This window comes from Simochromis diagramma, unplaced genomic scaffold, assembly GCF_900408965.1.
Source record: "Simochromis diagramma unplaced genomic scaffold, fSimDia1.1 OVJJ01000304.1, whole genome shotgun sequence".
In the NCBI taxonomy this organism is placed as follows: Eukaryota; Metazoa; Chordata; class Actinopteri; order Cichliformes; family Cichlidae; genus Simochromis; species Simochromis diagramma.
The window spans coordinates 20,545,089-20,555,610 of record NW_024387030.1 but is presented as its reverse complement, the minus strand read 5'-3'; positions in this window follow the sequence as shown (position 1 = coordinate 20,555,610).

Below are 10,522 nucleotides of genomic sequence, written 5' to 3'. Positions count from 1 at the left end.
CAAGTCCTGAGGAGTCAGCTGAACGATAAGAACAAGATCCGGGCCATCAACACCTACGCCCTGCCCGTGATCAGGTACCCAGCTGGTATAATAAGTTGGCGAAAGGAGGAGATGGAAGCCACTGACATAAAGACTACGGCCGTAGTTATTGACGTAGCGATACTGAATGACAGCAACATCAGGAAGAAGGAACACAAGATGCTTGAGAAATACTAAGGGAGAGAGGAGCTCAAGAAGATGTGGAGAGTGAAGGTAACAGTGCCCCTGAGACAATCCAGCACATAACAACAGGGTGTAAGATGCTAGCAGGTAGGGCATACCTGGAACGCCAGTGGTAATCGGAGCACTAGGTGTGGTGACTCCCAAGCTAGGTGAGTAGCTCCAGAAGATGCCTGGAACAACATTGGAGATCTCTGTCCAGAAGAGCACAGTCCTAGGAACAGCTAAAATACTGCAAAGGACCCTCAAGCGCCCAGGCCTCTGGTAGATGACAAAAGCTTGAAGGATAGACCTCCTGCAGGGGCGAGAGGGGGATTCGTGGTTTTTTATATACCGGTCAAAAGTTTTAGAACACCCCAATTATTTATTTCAATTTAGGTTGTTCAAATCCAAATACCTTGAAATGGCTACAAAGGTCAGTGGTGATCTGCCAGAGGTTAAAAAAAAGGGTAAGGTTACCCCCAAACTGAAAATAATGTACATTTCAGGATTATACAAAAAAGGCCTTTTTCAAGGAACACAAAATGGGTTAACAATTTAAAACTGTTCTACCACAGTGGCGTTTGATCAAGCCTTGAAAATTAATGGTGAGAAAAAGGCAATTAACAATGGAAGAGACAGACCATCATAACACTTAAAAATGTAGGTCTTTGCTACAGAGAAGAGTCAAGGGGCACAGTACACAGTTTCCTTGCACAATCAAACAGCACTCAGAAATTGGAGAAAACACTGACAGGAAGAGGTCTGACAGACCTAAAGCCACAAGTGAATCAGAGGACAAGTTAAAAGCTTGCGTGATTGGCGGGACAAAGCTTCATAGTGGTCACAGTACGCAAGTCTCAGTTTATATAGAAATGAACTCAAGACTAACCAAATGAACTTAACCATAATACAAGATGATGTGAAAATACAAGAACACAAAACACTGGGTCAAATGACCCAGGACCATGACAAAAAGCAAAGCAACTAGCAAGTACCACACATTTATGGGAACTTCTGCAAAAGATATAGGAATAACTTCTATTGTAAAAACAATTCCATGGGTGTGTTCAGCTGTTATATCTGCCAAAGGTGACTACTTTAATGAGTCAAAGGTTTAGAATACATTTGATTCCATGATTTATTTAAAAAAAAAATGTTAACTCCAGTTGCGTATATGTATTATGCTTTCATTTCAGAGTGCAATGAGACACTGCATATTTTTCCAATAAAAAAAATCTAGAAACATTGGGGTGTCCTAAAACTTTTGACCAGTAGTATTTTTCATTTGCTACTTCTGCATTGTGGCTCAATTTTGTTCACTTCTCACTAGCAGGCGTTGTCATTTTGCTTTTATTCATTCATTTCTGTTGTCAAAATTACATCCTTGGTGTTTATAAGTAAGTATAACCCACTATATTGTGAATGAACCTATTCTAGTAAAACATGGCATGATGGGATCTGATTTCAGTACATTAGAACTGCCAAGGGGATTATTTTGATATGTGAAAAACAGGTTCAGATGCTGGGTGTGCAGAGCAATGAGGAAACCATAGCTGAATTATGCAGAAGTGTGTAGAACTAAACTTAGGAAATAAAGAGTAAAATCTGGAGCACAGCAGCCAAATCGAATGGGTTTCAGTCCTAAACAAGATACATGAGGAGCTGAGGGCTGCAAACTGAGGCAGAGCAGTGTGAACAGTGGATGAAAGAGAGGGGGTGCAGGTCTGGTGCAAATTTGGATGCTGTTGTACTTTTATACTAATCAGTTTTTTAAAATATGTTTTCAATTTTGTTGTCGCCAACTGTGAGGTCAATTTTAAAATGTGTGTTTCACAATGAGCACTCTGTTTTTATTTTGGTTAAGTGTATAACTAATACTACACTTAACCAAAATACATTTTTAAATCCACAATCCATCCATAATATTTGATAATAATTACTAAATGTAATTCCATCCAAAAAACCTATAAAGGAACTCAAAATAACAAATCCAGCCTGCTCTCTTGACTTTGATGCAACTAAAATGTTATTAATTTTTATTTTATTTCATGTCATTACTCTTTTTCTCATTTACTCTGAAAATAGTAAAGTACGTAAGGAGAAAGCCAGGTGTGAATTCATAAATTTTCACTTGTACAATCAATGTAAACGTGTCAATATTATCACAACAGCGCTGCAGCTTGTTGTGAAAGTGCTGACATATCAACCGCAAGGGCTCTGTGAAAGGTCTGCAGATGCTCTTTGCTTCTTATGCATTTCACTTGACGACCACAAGTCTGTGGCAAATCCTGCTGTGGCTGCTTCTGACTGTGACCCATCCTGCTGTGAATCAATTATCAATTTTCAAATGACAACACACATTTTATGTCACAGATATACACAAACCAAAGGGCACAAACATCCAGCAAAAAGAAGCATTTATTCAGAGTAAAATTAAATAATGCACTGGAAAAAAAAATCTGACATATGGTGAGATGAATGTATGCTTCCTGCTGTGATTAGAGCGAAGTTGAATTAAGCTTTTTGTCTATATAATGAATATTTAACATTTAAATGCTACATCAATAAAGAAGAAAAGGCAGGCAGAGTGGAGGTGAGGCTTTAATCAGCCTGTTAGTGATTGTGTTGTGTTTAAGAAACAGACCTCCCACTGGAAACACACACGCCGTTGTGTTTCCCTCACTCCAGAGGACATTACTTAGGCTTACATTCATTTCCTGAAGACTTGACCTAAGCCTAACCTTATATCCCCTTTGCTTTACCTTAAACAATGCCTTAACCCTGAGGATGCGACCTCACAAGCTAATTCAAACTTGACGGTTTAACTACATAAACAGATCTGTGTCCTCACAAGATGAACAATACCACTATGCACACACACTTTGCTTGTTTACAGACAAACATTCGAGGAAAACATGATGTGAAATAATCATCTGGAGAAAAACAACAGTTGATATTCATCAAAACAATTCATCAACGCAAGATTTATGAATTTATTTGAATGTTACTGTTACTCTTACTGTGGATTGATTCTTCACTTTATTTTGTTGGTAATTATACAAAAAAAACATGTTCTTTTATTTATATTCAAAACGCTTCTCAGAAATTTCTTCTTTGGCAGTGGTTAAAGGTGCTATTTTTTTGAGTTTACTCACCAAGTTTGAACAGTTTATCTCACTCACCTGACTAATCAGCCAAATCATCTCTAGGCCCATTCACGGACGCTCTTTGGCGTTTATGTCTGTGCTTTGGCTAGACCAGTCTAGAGCTCTCTCTGGCGGTACGTGGGAAATCTCCATTGTTTTTAAGATTAAATAATATACTATTGTGGAGGTATGCAAAGATGACACGAGAGTTCCCGAGGCTCTTCTGGGAGCCGGAGTCAACCAGAAAACGTGTCCCCGAGCGTGAGTCCCCTATAAAGAGTAGTAGTAGGGCGGCGGAGGGAGCTACTTAATGGTGTGGTGAAGCCTCCACTGACGCGGGATGATTGAGTGAGACTCCATGAGGAGTGTGGGAAGCCCGAGAGCAGCAAGCACTGGGAGAGCACGAGGAAGCTGGGAAAAAGACACGACACGGGAGTAAAGGGAGAGCACGGGGATTTATGATCATTTATCGCACTGTAAATAAATGCACCGTTTGCAGTGAAGAGTCCTGTGCTTTGGGTCCTATTTTCCTCCACATCCCCACGGCTTGCCCTGGCAAACCGTGACAGAATCCTCCCGCCATCATGGACTCAGGATCTGGCTCGGAGGAGGAGTTTGTGGCACGGCTCTGGGACCACTGCCGGAGCATAATCTGGGCCACGGATCGCAACCAGAGGCACTGGCATGCGGTGTTCTTGGATGAGTTCCTGTCCTTTTCCCCAGAGATTTCTGGACATTCGAGAAATCTGTCAAATAACCACCAACTTGAGAGCAAGTTCCTGCTTTGAGCTGTTCGGCTTTGGCAGCCCAGGCAAGGTGAGTGCCGCCATCCTCCAGGAAACCCTCGCCTCCTGGTATTTCCGACATCGTTGAATGATGTTTTCTCCGTCACTTGCTCATTCGACCCTCCTTTATGGGAAAAGCGCTGCTCAGACCATCGTTTCACCACAGTTAAACTCACTTCAGCGGCTGCAACAGGAGCAGCTGCTGTCGGACCACTGACTTGGATCGCCGGCTTGGATCGCTACAGTGAGTAAAACAGACTCTGTCACTCCGGAAAATTCGCTCACTGTGAGGCAAGGAATGGAGACTGTTTTTTCTATGCGTATGGCAATACCAAGTCGTAAGCGTAAACCTGCTCGGGAGCAGGCTTTACTTTATGTAAACAGGATTAGATCGCGGCCACGCAGGTATGTCCGCTACATTTATACGAAAGCAACAGCGATATTCCACCACTGTTTCACCACTGTTTCACCATAAATAAATAACATCAATGTAACTAAAGATAATGCAGCACTTGATCTTGTTATTGATTTCACACAGATACATACAGGTCATTTCCTAAAAAAGGGAAATGTACTATTAACATTCTATTACATGTAGTTGATTATTACAGATGTAATTCATATTTCAGAGTAGTAATTGCAAATTACTTCGTGTAATCAAGATGAGAGACCACGGCTATAAAAGCGAAGGTGGATTTGGGAAGTCTGTCGCAGCCATGTCCTGTCCGTTTACTCGAGCCACCCATTGCGGAAGGTGCAAGATTGATAAGGAGAGTCCTCAGAATCCAGCGTATATTGCGGGACAGACAGGATCCTTTAGCTCAGCGCGACAGTGTGCTCATAGAGAGATATCGATTTTCCCGTGAGGGTATTATTTACTTAACCAACTTGTTGACGAGGGGGTGCAGGACCACCACCTGTCTTTTTTTTGCTCTGCCCTTTTCTTGGTTGCTGTTATAAACAAACAGACAGATTATTCCAGGGTCTCTTTCCAAGAGACGTAAAGCAATATAAGTGATAAATATTACCATTCTGTAGAATATTCTTATATTTCACTTTTACTTGTTCCCATGTTCTAGTGGGTCCTGTTGTGGCTCCAATGTGAAAGGGGATATAATATAACATAATTTAACATAATATAATATAATGTAATATATTATTGGATAATATAGTGTAATATAATAAATCTACCCTACCGCCTACTGGTGTTGGCCAGAGGGGCCGATGGCGCGATATGGCAGCCTGGCTTCTGTCAGTCTGCCCCAGGGCAGCTGTGGCTACAACCGTAGCTGCCTCCACCAGTGTATGAATGTGAGAGTGACTGAATAGTGGCATTGTAAAGCGCTTTGGGTGCCTTGAAAAGCGCTATATCAATCCACTCCATTATTATTGTTATTATTAAATTACTTACGAGTTTAATTTGTCAGCAACTTTCTGCCAGCCCTCTCTCCTTGCTTTTGCAGCCTTTGCAGTGTTCCCTTGCGTTCTGATTAAACTCTGAAACTCCTGAAATCCCTCAATCAAGGGTTCTTGCTCTGCTGCCGAAAAATACCGAGCGCGCTCCTTCGACATTTTCGCCGACCAATCAGAGGGTTGCCGATCAATGTTTCTACTATCGATGCGTAGCCCCTTTTACGACACCCAGTGATCTCACATTACTTCATCCAGCTGTACTGATCGTCAACAGCAGGTGTGTTCGGGGAACCGGATTAGCGAGCTCACGGTTAGCGCGATGATTTGGTCTTGGATGTGTCATTTGATCTTGGATGTAGTAAGCGACGTACGAAGAACGGGCCCCAGGAGTCATGTTTTGTGCCAGCCGGAGAGGTACAGAGAACTGGGGTTTGGCTCCGGGGTCGAAGGATTGTTTTATTGAGCCTTTAGACCCGGAGCAGTTAAGCAGACAGAGTTTTGATTACTCTGTCTCAGAGCCTAGTAGTGACACTGCTTCAGCTAATGTTAAAGGACAATGTGAGGAGGGAACAATCAGCTCTATTGTTTTGGCTCCTAAGAGAAGACTGTGACAACGTTGCTGACGCCCTGTGCCGCTACCAGCATCTGAGATTGTTAAAGGTGTGGCTAAACCCACAAGGGTGGATGGACATTGTATTTCTGAACTGCCGACCAATAAGTGTTGTCTGCCTGCCAGCTCAGGGGTAGTGTTTTATGTAGGCTCAGAGCCTGAACGGTGAACCCAGAGTCAGTGAGCCCAGTAACTATTAGGTTTGAAGCTGTAAACCCCAAACCGGCAGAACCTGTAATGGTATTTTTGATCTCTGAAAAGGTTGACTTTGAGACTGTGGGCTCTGGTTTAGGGTGTGTGAGTTGTGGCCAGAGGACCCAGAATCATCAGCACAGCCCGCCGTAGCACATGGCGGAAAAAGCATGGCGGCAGCGGAGAATGAGAAGGGCGAAAGCGGATCGTTGAATGAAACGGATGAACCAGAATTGGTATATAAAAATGCTGCAACTTCAGTGGTGTGGAACTGGTTTAGCTTGCGTCCGTCAGATACACAACAAAGCACTATTTTTGGTAGAGCATGTTAGCGGGCCGTCACTTAAAATCAATCCTTTGATTTTCTGAAAATCAACAGTGCCCCTTATAATCCCGTGTGCCTTATGTATGAATCCTGGTTGTGTTTACTGACCTCGAAACGATTTTATGTACACGGCGCTCGAAAATCTGTCAAATGTTTTAGTACAACTTCGCTAAGCTACGAAGCCGCACCGCTTGATGGATTGTCAGAGCATTACGGCTATCGTAGTCAGGAGCCTCGCGGAGTGATACGTACTGTGCTTCAACATAATATTACCTTATTGTGTGTGTATAACCTCTTAAGTTTTGTGGATATTATACATGGTTATGCTGAGGATATGTCGGCCAATTTCCACTGGAAATGCCTTTTGGTTAAACTGTCAGCAAGGAATTTGCTTTTGCACTGTTACATTTTTATATAACTTTAATGCACATAAAAAAACAGCTGCTTGTTTAAGTGAAAATACATTGATGTGGGTTTTTTTGCACTAATAAAGTTGTGGAGTTGTAAAATATTTTGTCTAGTGTCAATTATATCGTCAGTTATATCGTTATCCCAAATTTTCAAATGTATATCGTGATAAATATTTTTGGTCATATCGCCCTGCTGTAGCCCGTGCTGTCCAAGCCGGGGGTCAGCGAGCCAGAGGGGCCCATGCTGCCCGTGCTGCCCGAGCAAGAAGTCACCGAGCCAGAGGAGCTCAGCACGCTGGAGGGCCCCATGCTGCCCGAGCAGGAGGTCAGCGAGCCGGAAGAGCTCAGCACGCTGGAGGGGCCTGTGCTGTCCCAGCAGGAGGTCAGCGAGCCAGAGGGACCTGCACGCCGACCCCGTCCAGCACAGCCTGCACACCGATCACATCCAGCACGGCCTGCACGTTCATGTCCAGCAACCAAACACCAGCCATCAGCCAAGACCCATAACCACTGGCCACTTTTCAGGCCATCAACTAAGGAGCCGCAACGCTGCCGGCACTGGACCCGTGGCAGGCCACCCGAGCCGCAACGACGTTGCCACTGGACCCTTGGCAGGCCACGGGAGCCACAACGCTGCCACTGCTGCACACTGCCGCCTGAACTGTTTTGCTGCTGCTGCCGGAGCCATGGCAGGCCACCTGAACTGCAATGCTGCCGTTGGGCCCATGGCAGGCCGCCGGAGCTGCTATGCCGCTGCCGCCGGACCCGTGCCAGGCTGCCCCAGCTGTTTTCCTGCTGTCACCATCTATCGGGCCGGCTGCCAGAACTTTGTTGTACCACCGTCGGACTTGCGGTGAGTCGGTTTTTTCTTTTTGGGATTGTGTGCCCCGCTGCTGGAGGTGCAGCTGGGTTTTTGAAATGTTTTGGACTAGGGCTTTTTTTGCCTGACGATTTTTGTTTTGTACCCAAAAGCAGGTGTCATCAGGTCATCACTTAAAGATTGGATATTCCACCTGTTGTGAATGTTTTAATGCAGTACAGTTATTATTATTATCACTTGTCACATCCTGTTTATTACAGTTAAAATAAATAACATTCATATAAGAAATAAAATTGTCTCATGTAAAATGTCCATCCGTCATAAGGGTGGCACTTCAAGAGCCAAATATTTTATGAGGTGGTACTCATTGTGAAAAGTTTGAGAACCACTGGGGTAGACCATTCAAGCACTTCTCATTCAGAGACTTGTCCCCATCATATGCTGTTTTTTAACTACATTTATTAAGTATTGTTTTTACGTTTTTTTTCTTTTGTGAGATGTGAACTATTACATCCATATTATACAACAGTATTCCGGTTCTTCCTATCTTGGTGGGGACTAAATCTGAAATTTACTATATTGGTTGGAACCAACAGCCCTAGTGGGGAACAAAATCCAGGTCCCCATGGGGTTGAAGGCATTTTTCACACTCAAAATGTGGTTTTAGTGTCAGAGTTACAATTAGGTTATGGTTAGGTTTAGGGTAAGGGTTCGGCATTCGTTTTTGATGGTTAGGGTAAGCAGCTAGGGAAAGCATTATGTCAATGAAATGTCCTCATGAGGATAGCAACAGCTACCTCAGCTGGGGATGGGTCACCAGTCTGTCGTAGGCTTTTTATTTATAGCTTTTACAGCATTCATACATTAAGATAATTGTTTCATTATATTGTTAGTATACTACCACCATGCTTCACTATTGGGAGAACATTTAGCAGAAACAGCGCTTGGAGTACTGCTCCAGGTAGAGGTGCTTTTTAGTCATAAAGCTGTTCTTCCAGCAGGCTCTGTAATATCCACAAAGTTATTTTAGAGGGATTATTGTATTTTTGGTTACCACCTTAACTTGTGAATAATTAAATCTTCCTAAAGGTTTTATAGCATTGCCTTAATGTGTCCCAAATTTGAATGTGTCTCGCTAGAAAGAATTCTCAGAGAGCACTTTAATAAATCAATCAAAGAAATTGTTGGTAACATGCTCACATGAGAAGCAGTTGTCTTTTCCTGAAGCAACATTGTCACTTCACTTCTATGAAAACATTATGAATAGTTTTTGTTTATTGGTACATTTGTTAGGTAAAGTCACAGAACAATGCCACCTTGGAAGTGCCTAGCACACAAGGCATTTGACAAGAAATATAAATAAAGCAGAAAGCTCATTGTCATTTTTACTTCTAAGAAGCATAAACCAAATTTACTGATTTGGATTATTGTTTTATTCATGTAACAGATCAGATGTGTGATTTTTAAAGACCAGGTGTGTCCCCCGAGCTTAAAAATGAATGAAGAGAAGGTAGAATTACTCACACACTGCCACAGTTCTGTAAACACACAGCGACATCAACAGGAGCAACAAGAAATGTTTAATTTTTTTCCCCACTCTGACAAACAACTTTAATTGGCTCTCTCTCTCTCTCTCTCTCGCTCTGTGTGTGTGTGTGTGTGTGTGTGTGTGTGTGTGTGTGTGTGTGTGTGTGTGTGAGCATCCAACAATGATAATTAGCAAGCTGTGAATAAGGTGACTGTCCATTATCTACAATGTATAAGCCAAACATGTTTAATATCAGTGATACTGATGCTGAATGGAAACACAATTTCATTTATTACATAATAACGTTTATGAAAAAGTAGAAAGTAAATAACTGATGGTTTTGGAGGCCTGTTTTAATTATAACGCAGGATGCTGATTTAACCTCTAAAATGTTTATGCATGAAGAAACCAACTGTAATAGTTGTAAGAGTGTAACCTGTTTTTTATGGTACTCCCAGCAGCTCTGAAAACCTGAGGTGCTGTTCAAACAAGCCTTTCCATCAACTTAATTGAATGAATTCACCCACCATGCAACATGATGCCTTCACCATATATTTCTGTACTTTTCTTCCAGTTATTCACACTTGTCAGTTCTAACCTGTGGTTCCCTTTCAGACTTGCCATTTCATTGTCCAGCAGTTGTCTTCCCACCTTTCCACATCCCCAGACATTCAACAGCCAACACACCTGCACCTTATTCGTTCTCATCAGGTACAGTTCTTATCCAGTCCATACACTCTCCTACTCTATGATGAGTATGCCTCTGTGGAGTTGCATTTGCGACTGATGAAGGGTGTCTTAATTAAGGATTCAGGTATAAACACAGCAGGACGTTTTGGGATGCCCTCACCTTTCTCACAGGGGAACCTTTCATCAATTTCTCTCATTTATGCTACTATCAGTAGCATAAATGAGAACTTTTTCTAGTTTAAATGAGAACTTTTTCTAGTTCTTTGTCATCAACATTTAAAACATCAAATATATAAAACAATAATAATATCAGTAATAATAATTGTAAAAAGGATCCTAATTCTTTAATGTTGTGTGCTTAGACATGCACCTTTGCAAGCTCAGTTTATAGGCCTTTATGAC